Source organism: Hyla sarda, chromosome 10 (assembly GCF_029499605.1).
Source record: "Hyla sarda isolate aHylSar1 chromosome 10, aHylSar1.hap1, whole genome shotgun sequence".
Classification (NCBI taxonomy): Eukaryota; Metazoa; Chordata; class Amphibia; order Anura; family Hylidae; genus Hyla; species Hyla sarda.
The window spans coordinates 14,708,442-14,729,594 of NC_079198.1; the positions used below are offsets into that span (position 1 = coordinate 14,708,442).

Consider the following 21,153-nt stretch of genomic DNA (forward strand, 5'->3'; position numbering starts at 1 on the left):
TGCATGGTACAGATCTTACTCTGCTATTTTATTCTATTACTCTATGCCAAGTGTATAATTTTAATACTATTGCCTAATACATTGTTAGGTTGCCTTTTATTATGTATGTTCTTCTCACAAGGGCCCTGTGAGAAGTGGTGAAATCTTATTTTTATAAATAAAAGATAATTATTATTGAAGCACGATCCACGTATATCCATTTTATACTCACCTAGAAGGTCCGGGCTACACTGTATTTTTTAATTTACAAATCTGTTTAATTTTCTGGTACCAGTTGATTTAAAAGAAAATGTTTTGCTGTGGAGTATCCCTTTAATATGACATAACGCTCAGACTGCACATTAAGCTCATAATCTCTTTGTTCATAACAATGCCATAAAAACCTTGGTGAACAATAGGAGAAGTACACATATTGTCAGAGGGCACTGGGGTGTGGTGATTGTGCTAATAAATGATTTTGTTATATTGAAAAAAATATTAACCCCATATTCTACTGTGATAGCCTGGGGGTTGTAGGGTATGTTGAGTGTAGCTGTGCGGTAATTAAAGGGTGTTTGTTAACCCTTGCTATTCGTGACGCCAGGGTGAGGGCTCCTCAGTAATGCTTGTCCTACCACCACCCTTCCCAAGAGCGATAGGGAGGTAGATAATAATAAAATGTCCACAACCGGAGAGTTTTCGAAAACAGGATTAACTTTTACTGAAGATTTTCTGCAAGCTTCAATAACAGAACAGTCTCTATGCATAACAACTGCTTTCCTTGGAGATTGACAAAGGTTGGGACTTTAGCATTTAGAGTCTTTAAGTTTTATGCGCTGTTCCACTGGATTTAGGGGATGTAGTTGCGGTCCAGTAGTCACGCTATCATTAGCGGGGGTAGTTTAGAACTCACGCTTTTGGTTCAGCTGAGGCCGGTAGGTTTTCAGGCCTAGCGTGTCTTTGAAAGTTGCGCAGATCCGTCCTGCTAGTCCGGCATCCACGAGAGCAGCAACCCAAGAGAGCGATTATTGGCTTCAGCTCCCTTATATGGACAGGGGCTGGACTAGTGCTATTTGGTCCATACTGATGTCAATCACCATTACAAAAGCTTTTGGGTAACACGTGACCCAAGGACCTCCAAAGGTCCTCCAACATACCATAGAGCATATTAACATGGTCACATGGCCGAAGGTCCTGCGACGCTAAACAAGGTAAGTACAGTAACCCCCCGACATGCGATGGCCCCGACATATGATAAAATCGACATACGATGGCCTCTCAGAGGACATCACATGTCGATGTCAGCATCGACATACGATGCTTTTATATGTCGGGGCCATCGCATTAACTGCTATTCGACAGCGCAAAATGCTTAAGCTGCTGTCGGATAGCAGTTTAAGCATCCCGGACAGGTTCGCTTACCTATTCCCGCTGCTCCGGGTCCACTTCGCGATCCTCCGGAGTCTTCTGTATCTTCTCCAGGGTCCGGGCCTCGCTTTCCGGCGTCGTTATTACGTCACTACGCACGCCATGCCGGCGCAGCAGCGTAATAACGTCACCAGAAAGCGAGGCCCGGACACCGGAGAAGATGCGGAAGAAGCCGGAGGATCCTGAAGAAGACGCCGGAGCAGCGGGACAGCATTGGGAGCCCCTGGGACTGCATCGGGAGTGGTTAGGACGCGGTCCGGAGTGGCGGGGACAGGTGAGTACAGCTTCCTATAATTTACATTGCACGGATCCCTCAACATACGATCGATTCGACAAACGATGGGTCGTTTGGAACGAATTACCATCGTATGTTGAGGGACCACTGTACTATACATTATTATAAAATATATATTATTATTAAATATATACATGTATTAACATTAGAGAATTAGACTTGAGGAGAGGCGACTAGGGGCTGTCCCACCTGAGGAACCCTACCTGAACGTAGTTACTCGGACTTTGGGGATCTCTACACTAGGTACGGTATGTAATACGGTACCGGGACACCACACAAATCTATGGGAGGGGGCGTGGCGGCGCCATGCCCCCTCCCATAGACTTGTATTGAGGGGGCGGGCAGGATGTCACAAGGGGGCGGTGCCGTGACATCACGATACTCTGGCCCCTGTATCACCCATCATCAGGCACGGAGTGAAGCTCGCTCCGTGCAGCAGATGACAGGGGATGCTACAGGAGAGATCACAGGGGTTCCCAGGGGCGGGACCCTTGCGATCAGACATCCTTTGGATAGGGGATAAGATGTCTAGGGGGGGGGGGAGTACCCCTTTAAGACATTATTGCTGCCCCTCTTCCATACCTGTTTGGAAGCCTGATCTTTAGATGGGCATTGATGGCGATGAGCAGAAGGAGCAGAATAGAGAACTGGGTGGTGATCAGCGGGAAGCAGGTGATGAATATACAGGTGTAGAAGCAGAGAATGTATTCCATGCTGAGTACAATGGAGAATGGAATTGCCAGAGCTCCAACACCGATGTCCGCAGCCGCCAGACTGACAATGAGAAAGTTAGTTGCCGTCCTTAGCTCCTTATGCAGGTAGACGGTGGCACAAACCAACACGTTCAGACTGACAATGCTCAGGGCGAGGGCGATCTCCAGGAGGATGAGGGAGATGTTACTGTCCATAGTCTGTGAGATAAAGACAATCAACAGGAGCAAGTGACTCTTTTATTATAGAAACCCAGTTGGTCTATGGAATTATTTTATGGTGGTAAAAAAAATCATGCAGATTAGCTGTATTCCAAAATGAAGAAAAATACCGTATGTCATATTAGCCAAACCAGATCTTCCACAAAGAACGAATCATCCATCGGTTGTTTAAAGGGAATGTGTCACCATTTTATTTTTTTAATAAATAAAATTATTCTATCAAGATAAAGTATTTCATTTATGTATTTAGTTTTAGGACAAGGTTTATTAATAAAGTGTGCACTGGGGGCTGCCATTACTGTAGCCTCTTTGTGGTGTGTCACTTCACAACAGAGGCGGCTCTCTAATTAGGCAATTTAGGTGGCCGCCTAAGGCCTCGCACTAAAAGGGGCCTCGCGGCCGCCTAGATCCTGTAATTAGCCCATTCCCTCAGAATGACATATATAAATGTTATGATGTGCAGGTAGTTCACGCATCATGACATTTATATATGTAGCACATATAAAGAACAAATTCACACCTGCACTCACCGCAAGGGTACCGCAACTCCGGCCTCACTCGTCCAGTGCCTCCAAACAACGAACGGGCATTTCAGATGTGGAGCGATCAGAAAAGGCGACAGCTGGCGGTTTCACGCAATCACTATGCGCTTCATCCGGCCTGCCATTTATATATGTCATGCAGTTAACCCGGCGTTGCGCGGCATAGCACAGGTTAACTGGCAGAAGTCCCACTGTTACCAGCGGGGGACAACTTCTGTAGGACCCCCCAGGACCATCTGTGGAAATTTCTGGTCAGCGATCACTGTGATTGGTCCCTGTGGACCAATCACAGTGATCGCTGACTGGGGAGGGGGTTACAGTTCAGATCCCCCTGCTCTGCCCGCCCCTAGAAGTCGAGCAGAGCGGGGAAAGAGGATCCCGGGAGCTGCGGGGGGCCACGGCACATACCTGCGGAGGGACCGGCGGGGATGGCACGGAAGCAAGGACCGGGGACGGGCGGCAGTAGCACATGGAGGCGGCGGCGGCAGGAAAGTGGAAGCAGCAGTGAACATCGCCGTAAGGTGATATTCACTGCTGCTTCTAGGAGTTTCAAAACTACAACTCCCAGCATGCCGAGAGTTATAGTTTTGCAACAACTTGAAGAGCACAGATTGGAGACCACTGCACAGTGGTCTCCAAACTGCGGGCCTCCAGATGTTGCAAAACTACAACTCCCAGCATGCCCAGACAGTTTGTAGACCACTGCAAAGTGGTCTACAAACTGCGGCCCTCCAGATGTTGCAAAACTGCAACTCCTAGCATGCACGGACAGCCAAAGGGCATGCTGGGAGTTGTAGTTTTGCAAGAGGTTTGCACAGGGTACATTCACATGGGTGGGTTTACAGCGAATCTCACGCTGCAACTCGATGTGAACCCGCCCATGTGAATGTACCCAAAAACAATACACTACACAAAATAAAAAGTAAAACACTACATATACACATACCCCTACACAGTCCCTCCCCCCTCTCCAATAAAAATGAAAAACATCAGTTACGGCACTGTTTCCAAAACGGAGCCTGCAGCTGTTGCAAAACAACAACTCCCAGTATTGCTGGACAGCCATTGACTGTCCTGGCATGCGGGGAATTTTGCAACAGCTGGAGGCACCCTGTTTGGGAATCACTGGCGTAGAATACCCCTATGTCCATCCCTATGCAAGTCCCTAATTTAGGCCTCAAATACGCACGGCGCTCTCACACTTCAGAGCCCTGTCATATTTCAAGGCAATAGTTTAGGACCACATATGGGGTATTTCTGTAATCAGGAGAAATTGCCTAACACATTTTTCTCCTTTTACCCTTTATGAAAAGGTAAAGTTGGGGTCTACTCCAGCATGTTATTGTAAAAAAAATATATATAAATTTTCAGTAACTTGTTGCCCCATACTTTTTATTTTCACAAAAGGTAAAAGGGAAAAAAGACCCCCAAAATTTGTAACGTAATTTCTCCTGAGTACGGAAATACCCCATATGTGGACGTAAAGTGCTCTGCGGGCGCACAACAAGGCTCAGGAGTGAGAGCGCCCTGTACATTTGAGGTGATTTGCACAGGGGTGGCTGACCGTTACAGCTGTTCTGACATAAACGCAAAAAAACACCCACCCACATGTGACCCCATTTTGGAAACTACACCCCTCACAGAATGTAACAAGGGGTATAGTGAGCATAGTGAGAATTTCTGTTGAAAATGAAAATCTTTTATTTTTTCACTAAAATGCTGGTGTTATCCCAAATTTTTTTCACAAGGGGTAATAGGAAAAAAAGCCCCCCAAAATTAGTAACCCCATTTCTTCTGAGTATATAAATACCCCATGTTTGTATGTAAAGTGCTCTGAGGATGAACTACAGGGCTCAGAAGAGAAGGAGCAACATTTGGCTTTTGGAGAAAAAATTTGGATGGAATTGAAGGCCATGTGTGTTTACAAAACCCCCATGGTGCCAGAATGGTGGAACCCCCCCCCACATGTGACCCCATTTAGGAAACTACACCCCTCATGTAATGTAATAAGTGAGCATTTATACCCCACAGGTGTCTGACAGATTTTTGGAACAGTGGTCCGTGAAAAGGAAAAATGTAATTTTTAATTTGCACAGCCCACTGTTCCAAAGATCTGTCAAACGCCAGTGGGTGTAAATACTCACTGCACCCCTTATTAAATTCTGTGAGGGGTGTAGTTTTTATTTTCTTCTTTTTATCGCGCTTGGGGGGGGCCTCAGATTTATTTTCGCCTAAGGCCTCAAAAAGTCTAGAGCCGCCTCTGCTTCACAACACCTACACAGTTGCTTTATGGCAGGCGCAGGGCATAAGAAAGTTAAGAAAAGCATGGGCTTCTTACTGCACATATGCATAGCACAGGGTAGGTGAAATGAAAGGAGCAGCCAGCACCATTTTCTTGAAAGTCCCTGAGAAGCAGTGACCTATCGAGAGACATCTAGTCTGTTCTTTACCACTCTTCAGACACCAACAAAGTGGTGACAGTGGAACTGAAAAAGGAAGGAAGGTAGACCGGCGTGGTATAATTTGCAGCAGCTAGACAAGTGGCTAGCTTTCACCAGATTCCTCATGTTGCCTCCCTCCACTGGTCAACAATTGGAGATATGACAAGTTATTATAATATTTTTCATATTTTGTGTCAAATATTATAATTTATAAAATACTTCCAAAAATAATAAAAAAAAATTTGAAAAAATTATTTAGCCTCTCAAAAAAATAAAATAAAAATCACATTTGGTAAAACATTCCCTTTAAAGATGATCGACTCTTCTCTTTGGAGGGCACTCTGGTTTGGCTGATATAAGATAGTTTTCTTCCTTATTGAGGGGAGTGAATTTGTATACTGTATACATTTTAATTAATTTTTATTGATTTTTAGACTCGGTCCATTGCCTACCATCAGCAGACTTAAATCTATTTGCTGCTTACGGTCATACTCTCTTCCAGTCATCATCACACAACAGTTTGCAGCCTCTAAGGCCTATTCTTTTATTTCCCACAGAGAGCAATGGTTCAGCACCAGCCCCTTTCTACCCCTGCATATGTACGGATGCACATGACAGGGTGACAAAGGTCAGCTGATTCCTTCTATAGCTGTGCCCCGCAGCCATCTAGCATAAATTTGTTTGTAAGCATAATAAAACATTGACAGTATTATAAAGGGGTGAGGGGAACTCTGATAAAGGCCTGTAGCCCTTCCACCCTCGGTGTTTGTGGCCCAATAACAATAACCCTGTTGGCCGCACCTTATATCTGGCCCTGTGAGTAAATAGCTTAAAAATTATATATCAGTCACTACCTATAGATAATACAGTGGGGCAAAAAAGTATTTAGTCAGCCACCAATTGTGCAAGTTCTCCCACTTAAAAAGATGATAGAGGCCTGTAATTTTCATCATAGGTATACCTCAACTATGAGAGACCTAAATCCATAAAATCACAGTCTGATTTTTAAAGAATTTAACAAAATTCATCTCAATACTTTGTATATACCCTTTGTTGGCAATGACAGAGGTCAAATGTTTTCTGTAAGTCTTCACAAGGTTTTCACACACTGTTGCTGGTATTTTGGCCCATTCCTCCATGCAGATCTCCTCTAGAGCAGTGATGTTTTGGGGCTGTTGCTGGGAAACACGGACTTTCAACTCCCTCCAAAGGTTTTCTAGGGGGTTGAAATCTTGAGACTGGCTAGGCCACTCTAGGACCTTGAAATGCTTCTTAATAAGCCACTCCTTCATTGCCCAGGCGGTGTGTTTGGGATCATTGTCATGCAGACCCAGCCACATTTCATCTTCAATGCCCTTGCTGATAGAAGGAGGTTTTCACTCAAAATCTCACGATACATGGCACCATTCATTCTTTCATTTACACGGATCAGTCACCCTGGTCCCTTTGCAGAAAAACATGCTTCACAGTAGGTATGGTGTTCTTTGGATGCAACTCAGCATTCTTTCTCCTCCAAACACGACGAGTTGAGTTTTTACTAAAAAGTTCTACTTTGGTTTCATCTGACCATATGACATTCTCCCAATCCTCTTCTGGATCATTCAATTGCTCTCTAGCAAACTTCAGACGGGCCCAGACATGTACTGGCTTAACCCCTTAAGGACTCAGGGTTTTTCCGTTTTTGCACTTTCGTTTTTTCCTCCTTACCTTTAAAAAATCATAACCCTTTCAATTTTCCACCTAAAAATCCATATTATGGCTTATTTTTTGCGTCACCAATTCTACTTTGCAGTGACATTAGTCATTTTACCCAAAAATGCACGGCGAAACGGAAAAAAAAATCATTGTGCGACAAAATCGAAAAAAAAACGCCATTTTGTAACTTTTGGGGGCTTCCGTTTCTACGTAGTGCATATTTCGGTAAAAATTACACCTTATCATTATTCTGTAGGTCCATACGGTTAAAATGATACCCTACTTATATAGGTTTGATTTTGTCGCACTTCTGGAAAAAATCATAACTACATGCAGGAAAATTTATACGTTTAAAAATGTCATCTTCTGACCCCTATAACTTTTTTATTTTTCCACGTACGGGGCGGTATGAGGACTCATTTTTTGCGCCGTGATCTGAAGTTTTTATTGGTATGATTTTTGTTTTGATCTGACTTTTTGATCACTTTTTATTCATTTTTTAATGTTATAAAAAGTTACCAAAATACGCTTTTTTGGACTTTGGAATTTTTTTGCGCGTACGCCATTGACCGTACGGCTTAATTAATGATATATTTTTATAGTTCGGACATTTACGCACGCGGCGATACCACATATGTTTATTTTTATTTTTTTTTACACTTTTTTATTTTTCTTATGGGAAAAGGGGGGTGATTCAAACTTTTATTAGGGAAGGGGTTAAATGACCTTTATTAACACTTTTTTTTTACTTTTTTTTTTGCAGTGTTATAGGTCCCATAGGGACCTATAACACTGCACACACTGATCTCCTATGCTGATCACTGGCGTGTATTAACACGCCTGTGATCAGCATTATCGGCGCTTGACTGCTCCTGCCTGGATCTCAGGCACGGAGCAGTCATTCGTCGATCGGACACCGAGGAGGCAGGTAAGAGCCCCCCCGGTGTCCGATCAGCTGTTCGGGATGCCGCGATTTCACCGCGGCGGTCCCGAACAGCCCGACTGAGCAGCCGGGATACTTTCAGTTTCACTTTAGAAGCGGCGGTCAGCTTTGACCGCCGCTTCTAAAGGGTTAATACCGCACATCGCCGCGATCGGCGATGTGTGGTATTAGCCGCGGGTCCCGGCCGTTGATTAGCGCCGGGACCCACGCGATATGATGCGGGATCGCGGCGCGATCCCGCTTCATATCGCGGGAGCCGGCGCAGGACGTAAATATACGTCCTGCGTCGTTAAGGGGTTAAGCAGGGAGACACGGCTGGCACTGCATGATTTGAGTCCCTGCGGCTTTGTGTGTTACTGATGGTAGCCTTTGTTACTTTGGTCCCAGCTCTCTGCAGGTCATTCACTAGGTTTGGTTCTGGGATTTTTACTCACCGTTCTTGTGATCATTTTGACACCACAGTTGAGACCTTGCGTGGAGCCCCAGATCGAGGAAGTTTATCAGTGGTATCTTATGTCTTGCATTTTCTAATAATTGCTCCCCCAGTTGATTTCTTCACTTCAAGCCTGGTGCAGGTCTACAGTTTTGTTTCTGGTGTCCTTCAACAGCTCTTTGGTGTTGGCCATAGTGGAGTTTGGAGTGTGACTGTTTGAGGTTGTGGACAGGTGTCTTTTATACTGATAACAAGTTCAAACAGGAGCCATTAATACAGGTAACGAGAGGAGGACAGAGGAGACTCTTAAAGAAGAAGTTACAGGTCTGTGAGAGCCAGAAATCTTGCTTTTTTGTAGGTGACCAAATACTTATTTTCCATCATAATTTGCAAATAAATTATTTAAAAATCAGACAATGTGATTTTATGGATTTTTTTTTTCTCATTATGTCTCTCATAGTTGAGGTATACCTATGATGACAATTACAGGCCTCTCTCATCTTTTTAAGTGGGAGAACTTGCACAATTGGTGGCTGACTAAATACTTTTTTGCCCCACTGTATATTGTTTATGTTTTCTCTATGGGGAGGGAGTAAGCTGCAGCCTGACAGCACTGGCTTATTCCTCCCCAGGGTCGTGTGAGAAAAATCCAACAATCGGGAAGCTGCCATACACCTGAGGTTAGTGAGTTTGGCCAACCTTAGTATAAGGTGTACGGGCACCTTCAGAATGACTCCTGTGTATATGCACAAGCCCCGCACAAGAGCACTATATGGCAGCAAACATTTCATTATAACATTTGTGCTACACAGGTAACAGCTCCAGCAAACATATACATGTATGAATAAATATAATTATAAATAAATAATTATAATATAATTAAATATATATATATATATATTTAATATAAACATTAAATATAAATATACAGAGAAATGTTAAAATAAAAGCAAAATGGGTGGACTCAAATGCAGCAAGTAGGAAAGAATTAGCCAGAACAGCCTAACTACCTGAAGAGGTAGGGGGGTGCATGCTATGCCAGGACAAGGACAGGTTTAGGTTAGGCTACATCTGCATTGGTGGCTCATGCTGCACAATTTGTTTTATGATAGAGACCATGATGGAAACTGATAGACCCCACTATAAGTCAATGAACTCTATCAGGCACTGTTGGTGATAATAATTTTTGCTCTTTTGACGGTACAGAAAAGTGAACGTAAATGTCAGGGGTGACCAGGCTAATGTGGAAAACTACCTACAGGGGTGACCAGGCTAATGTGGAAAACTACCTACAGGGGTTACCAGGCTAATGTGGACGTTTTCCACATTAGCCTGGTCACCCCTGTAGGTAGTTGTCCACATTATCGTGGTCACCCCTGTAGGTTGTTGTCCACATTTGTCTGGTCACCCCTGTAGGTAGTTGTCCACATTAGTCTGGTCACCCCTGTAGGTAGTTGTCCCAATTATCCTGGTCACCCCTGTAGGTAGTTGTCCACATTATCCTGGTCACCCCTATAGGTAGTTATTCCAATTATCCTGGTCACCCCTGTAGGTAGTTGTCCACATTAGCCTGGTCACCCCTGTAGGTAGTTGTCCACATTAGTCTGGTCACCCCTGTAGGTAGTTGTCCACATTAGCCTGGTCACCCCTGTAGGTAGTTGTCCACATTAGCCTGGTCACCCCTGTAGGTAGTTGTCCACATTAGCCTGGTAACCCCTGTGGTAGTTGTCCACATTATCCTAGTCACCCCTGTAGGTAGTTTTCCACATTAGCCTGGTCACCCCTGTAGGTAGTTGTCCACATTAGCCTGGTCACCTCTGTAGGTAGTTGTCCACATTAGTCTGGTCACCCCTGTAGGTAGTTGTCCACATTATCCTGGTCACCCCTATAGGTAGTTATCCCAATTATCCTGGTCACCCCTGTAGGTAGTTGTCCACATTATCCTGGTCACCCCTATAGGTAGTTATTCCAATTATCCTGGTCACCCCTGTAGGTAGTTGTCCACATTAGCCTGGTCACCCCTGTAGGTAGTTGTCCACATTAGTCTGGTCACCCCTGTAGGTAGTTGTCCACATTAGCCTGGTAACCCCTGTGGTAGTTGTCCACATTATCCTAGTCACCCCTGTAGGTAGTTTTCCACATTAGCCTGGTCACCCCTGTAGGTAGTTGTCCACATTAGTCTGGTCACCCCTGTAGGTAGTTGTCCACATTAGCCTGATCACCCCTGTATATAGTTGTCCACATTATCCTGGTCACCCCTGTAGGTAGTTGTCCACATTAGCCGTCTCACCCCTGTAGGTAGTTGTCCACATTATCCTGGTCACCCCTGTAGGTAGTTGTCCACATTATCCTGGTCACCCCTGTAGGTAGTTGTCCACATTATCCTGGTCACCCCTGTAGGTAGTTGTCCACATTAGCCTGATCACCCCTGTAGGTAGTTGTCCACATTATCCTGGTCACCCCTGTAGGTAGTTGTCCACATTAGCCGTCTCACCCCTGTAGGTAGTTGTTCACATTATCCTGTTCACCCCTGTAGGTAGTTGTCCACATTATCCTGGTCACCCCTGTAGGTAGTTGTCCACATTATCCTGGTCACCCCTGTAGGTAGTTGTCCACATTAGCCGTCTCACCCCTGTAGGTAGTTGTCCAAATTAGCCGTCTCACCCCTGTAGGTAGTTGTCCACATTAGCCTGGTCACCCCTGTAGGTAGTTGTCCACATTATCGTGGTCACCCCTGTAGGTTGTTGTCCACATTTGTCTGGTCACCCCTGTAGGTAGTTGTCCACATTAGTCTGGTCACCCCTATAGGTAGTTGTCCCAATTATCCTGGTCACCCCTGTAGGTAGTTGTCCACATTATCCTGGTCACCCCTATAGGTAGTTATTCAAATTATCCTGGTCACCCCTGTAGGTAGTTGTCCACATTAGCCTGGTCACCCCTGTAGGTAGTTGTCCACATTAGTCTGGTCACCCCTGTAGGTAGTTGTCCACATTAGCCTGGTCACCCCTGTAGGTAGTTGTCCACATTAGCCTGGTCACCCCTGTAGGTAGTTGTCCACATTAGCCTGGTAACCCCTGTGGTAGTTGTCCACATTATCCTAGTCACCCCTGTAGGTAGTTTTCCACATTAGCCTGGTAACCCCTGTAGGTAGTTGTCCACATTAGCCTGGTCACCTCTGTAGGTAGTTGTCCACATTAGTCTGGTCACCCCTGTAGGTAGTTGTCCACATTAGCCTGATCACCCCTGTAGGTTGTTGTCCACATTATCCTGGTAACCCCTGTAGGTAGTTGTCCACATTATCCTGGTCACCCCTATAGGTAGTTATCCCAATTATCCTGGTCACCCCTGTAGGTAGTTGTCCACATTATCCTGGTCACCCCTATAGGTAGTTATTCCAATTATCCTGGTCACCCCTGTAGGTAGTTGTCCACATTAGCCTGGTCACCCCTGTAGGTAGTTGTCCACATTAGTCTGGTCACCCCTGTAGGTAGTTGTCCACATTAGCCTGGTAACCCCTGTGGTAGTTGTCCACATTATCCTAGTCACCCCTGTAGGTAGTTTTCCACATTAGCCTGGTCACCCCTGTAGGTAGTTGTCCACATTAGCCTGGTCACCTCTGTAGGTAGTTGTCCACATTAGTCTGGTCACCCCTGTAGGTAGTTGTCCACATTATCCTGGTCACCCCTATAGGTAGTTATCCCAATTATCCTGGTCACCCCTGTAGGTAGTTGTCCACATTATCCTGGTCACCCCTATAGGTAGTTATTCCAATTATCCTGGTCACCCCTGTAGGTAGTTGTCCACATTAGCCTGGTCACCCCTGTAGGTAGTTGTCCACATTAGTCTGGTCACCCCTGTAGGTAGTTGTCCACATTAGCCTGGTAACCCCTGTGGTAGTTGTCCACATTATCCTAGTCACCCCTGTAGGTAGTTTTCCACATTAGCCTGGTCACCCCTGTAGGTAGTTGTCCACATTAGTCTGGTCACCCCTGTAGGTAGTTGTCCACATTAGCCTGATCACCCCTGTATATAGTTGTCCACATTATCCTGGTCACCCCTGTAGGTAGTTGTCCACATTAGCCGTCTCACCCCTGTAGGTAGTTGTCCACATTATCCTGGTCACCCCTGTAGGTAGTTGTCCACATTATCCTGGTCACCCCTGTAGGTAGTTGTCCACATTATCCTGGTCACCCCTGTAGGTAGTTGTCCACATTAGCCTGATCACCCCTGTAGGTAGTTGTCCACATTATCCTGGTCACCCCTGTAGGTAGTTGTCCACATTAGCCGTCTCACCCCTGTAGGTAGTTGTTCACATTATCCTGTTCACCCCTGTAGGTAGTTGTCCACATTATCCTGGTCACCCCTGTAGGTAGTTGTCCACATTATCCTGGTCACCCCTGTAGGTAGTTGTCCACATTAGCCGTCTCACCCCTGTAGGTAGTTGTCCAAATTAGCCGTCTCACCCCTGTAGGTAGTTGTCCACATTAGCCTGGTCACCCCTGTAGGTAGTTGTCCACATTATCGTGGTCACCCCTGTAGGTTGTTGTCCACATTTGTCTGGTCACCCCTGTAGGTAGTTGTCCACATTAGTCTGGTCACCCCTATAGGTAGTTGTCCCAATTATCCTGGTCACCCCTGTAGGTAGTTGTCCACATTATCCTGGTCACCCCTATAGGTAGTTATTCAAATTATCCTGGTCACCCCTGTAGGTAGTTGTCCACATTAGCCTGGTCACCCCTGTAGGTAGTTGTCCACATTAGTCTGGTCACCCCTGTAGGTAGTTGTCCACATTAGCCTGGTCACCCCTGTAGGTAGTTGTCCACATTAGCCTGGTCACCCCTGTAGGTAGTTGTCCACATTAGCCTGGTAACCCCTGTGGTAGTTGTCCACATTATCCTAGTCACCCCTGTAGGTAGTTTTCCACATTAGCCTGGTAACCCCTGTAGGTAGTTGTCCACATTAGCCTGGTCACCTCTGTAGGTAGTTGTCCACATTAGTCTGGTCACCCCTGTAGGTAGTTGTCCACATTAGCCTGATCACCCCTGTAGGTTGTTGTCCACATTATCCTGGTAACCCCTGTAGGTAGTTGTCCACATTATCCTGGTCACCCCTATAGGTAGTTATCCCAATTATCCTGGTCACCCCTGTAGGTAGTTGTCCACATTATCCTGGTCACCCCTATAGGTAGTTATTCCAATTATCCTGGTCACCCCTGTAGGTAGTTGTCCACATTAGCCTGGTCACCCCTGTAGGTAGTTGTCCACATTAGTCTGGTCACCCCTGTAGGTAGTTGTCCACATTAGCCTGGTAACCCCTGTGGTAGTTGTCCACATTATCCTAGTCACCCCTGTAGGTAGTTTTCCACATTAGCCTGGTCACCCCTGTAGGTAGTTGTCCACATTAGTCTGGTCACCCCTGTAGGTAGTTGTCCACATTAGCCTGATCACCCCTGTATATAGTTGTCCACATTATCCTGGTCACCCCTGTAGGTAGTTGTCCACATTAGCCGTCTCACCCCTGTAGGTAGTTGTCCACATTATCCTGGTCACCCCTGTAGGTAGTTGTCCACATTATCCTGGTCACCCCTGTAGGTAGTTGTCCACATTATCCTGGTCACCCCTGTAGGTAGTTGTCCACATTATCCTGGTCACCCCTGTAGGTAGTTGTCCACATTAGTCTGGTCACCCCTGTAGGTAGTTGTCCACATTAGCCTGATCACCCCTGTAGGTAGTTGTCCATATTATCCTGGTCACCCCTGTAGGTAGTTGTTCACATTATCCTGTTCACCCCTGTAGGTAGTTGTCCACATTATCCTGGTCACCCCTGTAGGTAGTTGTCCACATTATCCTGGTCACCCCTGTAGGTAGTTGTCCACATTAGCCGTCTCACCCCTGTAGGTAGTTGTCCACATTAGCCGTCTCACCTCTGTAGGTAGTTGTCCACATTAGCCTGGTCACCCCTGTAGGTAGTTGTCCACATTATCGTGGTCACCCCTGTAGGTTGTTGTCCACATTTGTCTGGTCACCCCTGTAGGTAGTTGTCCACATTAGTCTGGTCACCCCTGTAGGTAGTTGTCCCAATTATCCTGGTCACCCCTGTAGGTAGTTGTCCACATTATCCTGGTCACCCCTATAGGTAGTTATTCCAATTATCCTGGTCACCCCTGTAGGTAGTTGTCCACATTAGCCTGGTCACCCCTGTAGGTAGTTGTCCACATTAGTTTGGTCACCCCTGTAGGTAGTTGTCCACATTAGCCTGGTCACCCCTGTAGGTAGTTGTCCACATTAGCCTGGTCACCCCTGTAGGTAGTTGTCCACATTAGCCTGGTAACCCCTGTGGTAGTTGTCCACATTATCCTAGTCACCCCTGTAGGTAGTTTTCCACATTAGCCTGGTCACCCCTGTAGGTAGTTGTCCACATTAGCCTGGTCACCCCTGTAGGTAGTTGTCCACATTAGTCTGGTCACCCCTGTAGGTAGTTGTCCACATTAACCTGATCACCCCTGTAGGTAGTTGTCCACATTATCCTGGTAACCCCTGTAGGTAGTTGTCCACATTATCCTGGTCACCCCTATAGGTAGTTATCCCAATTATCCTGGTCACCCCTGTAGGTAGTTGTCCACATTAGTCTGGTCACCCCTGTAGGTAGTTGTCCACATTAGCCTGATCACCCCTGTATATAGTTGTCCACATTATCCTGGTCACCCCTGTAGGTAGTTGTCCACATTAGCCGTCTCACCCCTGTAGGTAGTTGTCCACATTATCCTGGTCACCCCTGTAGGTAGTTGTCCACATTATCCTGGTCACCCCTGTAGGTAGTTGTCCACATTATCCTGGTCACGCCTGTAGGTAGTTGTCCACATTAGCCTGATCACCCCTGTAGGTAGTTGTCCACATTATCCTGGTCACCCCTGTAGGTAGTTGTCCACATTAGCCGTCTCACCCCTGTAGGTAGTTGTTCACATTATCCTGTTCACCCCTGTAGGTAGTTGTCCACATTATCCTGGTCACCCCTGTAGGTAGTTGTCCACATTATCCTGGTCACCCCTGTAGGTAGTTGTCCACATTAGCCGTCTCACCCCTGTAGGTAGTTGTCCACATTAGCCTGGTCACCCCTGTAGGTAGTTGTCGACATTATCGTGGTCACCCCTGTAGGTTGTTGTCCACATTTGTCTGGTCACCCCTGTAGGTAGTTGTCCACATTAGTCTGGTCACCCCTGTAGGTAGTTGTCCCAATTATCCTGGTCACCCCTGTAGGTAGTTGTCCACATTATCCTGGTCACCCCTATAGGTAGTTATTCCAATTATCCTGGTCACCCCTGTAGGTAGTTGTCCACATTAGCCTGGTCACCCCTGTAGGTAGTTGTCCACATTAGTCTGGTCACCCCTGTAGGTAGTTGTCCACATTAGCCTGGTCACCCCTGTAGGTAGTTGTCCACATTAGCCTGGTCACCCCTGTAGGTAGTTGTCCACATTAGCCTGGTAACCCCTGTGGCAGTTGTCCACATTATCCTAGTCACCCCTGTAGGTAGTTTTCCACATTAGCCTGGTCACCCCTGTAGGTAGTTGTCCACATTAGCCTGGTCACCCCTGTAGGTAGTTGTCCACATTAGTCTGGTCACCCCTGTAGGTAGTTGTCCACATTAGCCTGATCACCCCTGTAGGTAGTTGTCCACATTATCCTGGTAACCCCTGTAGGTAGTTGTCCACATTATCCTGGTCACCCCTATAGGTAGTTATCCCAATTATCCTGGTCACCCCTGTAGGTAGTTGTCCACATTATCCTGGTCACCCCTATAGGTAGTTATTCCAATTATCCTGGTCACCCCTGTAGGTAGTTGTCCACATTAGTCTGGTCACCCCTGTAGGTAGTTGTCCACATTAGCCTGGTAACCCCTGTGGTAGTTGTCCACATTATCCTAGTCACCCCTGTAGGTAGTTTTCCACATTAGCCTGGTCACCCCTGTAGGTAGTTGTCCACATTAGTCTGGTCACCCCTGTAGGTAGTTGTCCACATTAGCCTGATCACCCCTGTATATAGTTGTCCACATTATCCTGGTCACCCCTGTAGGTAGTTGTCCACATTAGCCGTCTCACCCCTGTAGGTAGTTGTCCACATTATCCTTGTCACCCCTGTAGGTAGTTGTCCACATTATCCTGGTCACCCCTGTAGGTAGTTGTCCACATTATCCTGGTCACCCCTGTAGGTAGTTGTCCACATTAGCCTGATCACCCCTGTAGGTAGTTGTCCACATTATCCTGGTCACCCCTGTAGGTAGTTGTCCACATTATCCTGGTCACCCCTGTAGGTAGTTGTCCACATTATCCTGGTCACCCCTGTAGGTAGTTGTCCACATTATCCTGTTCACCCCTGTAGGTAGTTGTCCACATTATCCTGGTCACCCCTGTAGGTAGTTGTCCACATTATCCTGGTCACCCCTGTAGGTAGTTGTCCACATTAGCCGTCTCACCCCTGTAGGTAGTTGTCCACATTAGCCGTCTCACCCCTGTAGGTAGTTGTCCACATTAGCCTGGTCACCCCTGTAGGTAGTTGTCCACATTAGTCTGGTCACCTCTGTAGGTAGTTGTCCACATTAGTCTGGTCACCCCTGTAGGTAGTTGTCCACATTAGTCTGGTCACCCCTGCGAGTTAGCTTCCATTCATTTGAATGGGTCTGCGGACAGTCCGCAAATCTGACAGTATTGCGGACTGTCTGTGGACCCATTTAAATCAATGGTAGCGTAACTCTCAGCAGGATTTCTGCAGCAGGAAACCCACTGCTAGTTACTAGCGTGTGAACGCACCCTTAATGTGTTTTATTCCACTATACTCAGAGGACAATGGAATGGTATAGAAAAAGTCACATATTTGCCCAAAGCTTAAGTAAAAATTTGCAACCTTATCAACTTTTTGTGCAGCTGATGTCACATTTCGAAGAGGGGGAGGATCTTAGAGGAAAGGGGGAGTGGATTCCCAAGGCTTAAAGCGCAACTGTCACCAACTTTGTACCCCCAGACTACTACCATGATATTACTGTTCATCACAAATGCAGTGCAGCCATTCCTTTGGCTGCGCTTTTCCACACCTTATCAGCCCAAAATTTTTTTGGGGAGGGGCCAGCAACAGTCGGATAGGGGATTGGCCGGGGGTATGCCCGTCATGAATTCACAGAGCAAGTGCTCGCTTCCTCCACAGGGGCAGATAAAGTGTGGAAAAGCGCAGCCAAAGTTATGGCTGCATTGCATTTGTGATGGACAGTAATATGGTAATAGTCGAGGAGGGGGGGGGGGGTTATCTTTTTCTTGTGGCTCGATACGATTGTAATGATATCCATATTTTTACAGCTTTTCTGTAAGTGTGCTACTTAAAAAAATAAAAAAAAAGTTAAGCTTTTTTCTTAACAAAATAAGTAGGCTTAAAATTGCTGTATTCTGACCCTCTATAATATTTTTACATTTTTCCATATACGGTAATGTGTGAGGGCTAATGCACTGAGGTAATGTGTGAGGGTTTATGCACAGTAATCTGTAGCATTTGTCGGCAATATTTTGGTTTTGATTAGACTTTCTGATAACTTTTTATTCTTTTCTGATATGTGATTTGACCAAAAATCAGCAATCCTGGTCTTTGATATTTTTTCACATTTACGCGGTTCACTGTGCAGAATCATAAACATTATATTTTAATAGTTAGGACAAGGCTGCACCCAGCAATAGCGGATTTATATATTTTTTATTTGTAAAATGGAAAAAGGGGGCAAATTAAATTTTTTATATGTTACGGGTGTGTATGTATATATATATATATATATATATATATATTTACATCTATCTATATATATATTTTTTAATGCTTACACTGTACAGTGTTTTGCTATAGCACAGCATTTTACAGTGATATCGGTGCTCTGCTTATACAGTCTGACTGAGGCAGACAGTATGATAAGAGTAGTGATTGGTGGCACAGAGGTAAGGAAGAGTCCTGCAGCCTCCTGAACCTCCTGCACCTGTTTTTTTTTTTTTATCATTTAGATGCCGGATAAACCTTTTAAAGGATGCCTCTGGGATGTAACGACTTATCCCCTATCTTAAGGATAGGGGATGTGTTAGATCGCGGAGGGGTTCGGCTGCTGGGGCTCCCCGCGATCTCCCGAACGGCGAAAGCAGCACTCCGGTTCTTCCATTAACCTACATGGAGGGGGTGTGTCGGCCGCCGCTTCCTGCAGTGGTCCAAAATGCTCGTTCCATGCAGGGAGCCGGGGCACCGTTCTGGAGATTGCAGGGGGGCCCCAGCAGTCTGACCCCCCCCCCCTTGATCTAACACTTATGCCCTATCCTTAGGATAGGGAATAAGTTGTTACATCCCGGAGGTATCCATAAACGTACAGTACAATTGGATATACAGGTAGTGAACTCACAGACTGAAACATATACGATAGCTGTAAAGCTGGTGCTATAAGAGTTGCTAATAAATACTAAATTGTATTGACTATGTCAGTGATTCCCAATCGCGGTGCCCCTGCCATGATCGGCACTGCCCGATGTGCCCCATGATTTTGGCCTCGATTTTTCTTTTTTGTCCGGCGATCATGGCAGGCATTTTTTTCTCTCCTCTGGCGCCAATCGTCCCCTACCCCTCATTCTACTTGTAGATTTGCTGCGACCGCAAGGCGGCAGTGTCGCGTCACCTGTGGCTGTCCCGCCCACGACATAGAACTCTTCCCGCCGTAGAGAACCAGCAGCAGCAGCCGTGTTACAGCAGCTCAGCACACGTTGTGAGTCACACAATTGTTACGCCGAGCGCTCCGGGTCCCTGCTCCTCCCCGGAGCGCTCGCGGCGTTCTCCTCTCTGCAGCGCCCTGGTCAGACCCGCTGACCGGGAGCGCTGCACTGACACTGACGACGGGGATGCGATTCGCATAGCGGGACGCGCCCGTTCGCGAATCGCATCTCAAGCCACTTACCCGTCCCGATCCCCGGCTGTCACGTTCTGGCGCGCGCGTCTCCGCTCTCTAGGGCGCGCGTGCCAGCTCTCTAAGATTTTAAGGGCCAGTGCACCAATGATTGATGCCTGGCCCAATCAGTCTAATTAGCTTCCACCTGCTCCCTGTCCATGTAACCTCACTTCCCCTTCCCTTCCTCGCCGGATCTTGTTGCCATTGTGCCAGTGAAAGCGTTCCTTGTGTGTCCCAAGCCAGTGTTCCAGACCTCTTGCCGTTGCCCCTGACTACGATCCTTGCTGCCTGCCCTGACCTTCTGCCACGTCCGACCTTGCTCTTGCCTAATCCCTTGTACCGCGCCTATCTCAGCAGTCAGAGAGGTTGAGCCGTTGCCGGTGAATACGACCTGGTGGCTACCGCCACTGCAAGACCATCCCGCTTTGCGGTGGGCTCTGGTGAATACCAGTAGCAACTTAGAACCGGTCCACCGACACGGTCCATGCCAATCCCTCTCTGACACAGAGGATCCACATCCAGCCTGCCGAATCCTGACAACAATGATAGGAAGAAGGGAGGGATGCTACTAATGATATAGGTGTACTGCATACTGCTTACATTAGCTTTATACTAAATTGGCTTTTTTAGAGGCGTTTTTCACAATTTTTTTGTTTGGTGTGCCCGGCTGAATTTTTTTTTTCCGGGGTGTACCATGACCCAAAAAAGGTTGGGAAACACTGGACTAGGTAGTTACATTTCACTGCATTCACTTTTTATGTTCATCATATATATGTCCTATTAAGTAAGCACTGCTAACCAATAAGGCTATAGTTAAGTAGTAAAGATAATGGGTTTGTATGGTGTACGTCATGAGTTTAATTCTTTCTTTTCTCTTTTATGGTCCCCTATAATCCGTATGGAGTGTAGATGTCCTGGTAAGCAGTTCCTGAGGTGGCAAATCCCCTGAAAGACTTGGAAAACACTGCAGGTTGGTGAACACAATGAATTTGACTGACTGGAGGTTCGCAAAGACTGCTAAGAGGCCCTGGAATATTGGTATACAATCAGTCTTTGGAAAATAAGAGAGAAGTCCTCACGCAGTATATCTCTAGTCATCAGCCTGGTAGCCTGTCCTGGTACGTGCGATCCTGGTAATCTTTGGCAACTATGTTAAAACTCCAATTTAAGACAGCAGCAACAAAGCTTGAGACCATGTGGCTTGGTAAATTTACACTTATATATGGAGCTAATTTTAATAATCCCAACTTTATGCTAGAATATTCTACAGAATACCAGAAGGTTAAATTTACAGTAATGCTGTTCACCATAGGTGGCAGCAGAGAGCAGAAAGTGGATGTGAATTTATGAGAAGGGGTTTACCTTCTTATTATCATCTACCATTATTTGGCAATATAGAAAAATGCAAATCAACAACATTACAGTCCCATATTACATAAAGTACAATACATTCAGGTGATGCTTCATCAAACCATAAGAAATATACTGTACTGGGACCCTGCACTATAAGC

At 46.1% G+C, this 21,153-nt stretch overlaps 1 protein-coding gene across 8 annotated transcripts in view; it reads left to right on the forward strand.

The window, feature by feature from the left end:
- LOC130293457 (guanylate-binding protein 1-like) overlaps window positions 1-21,153 on the forward strand; it is a 228,087-nt gene that overhangs the window by 41,648 nt on the left and 165,286 nt on the right. The window lies entirely within an intron of this gene.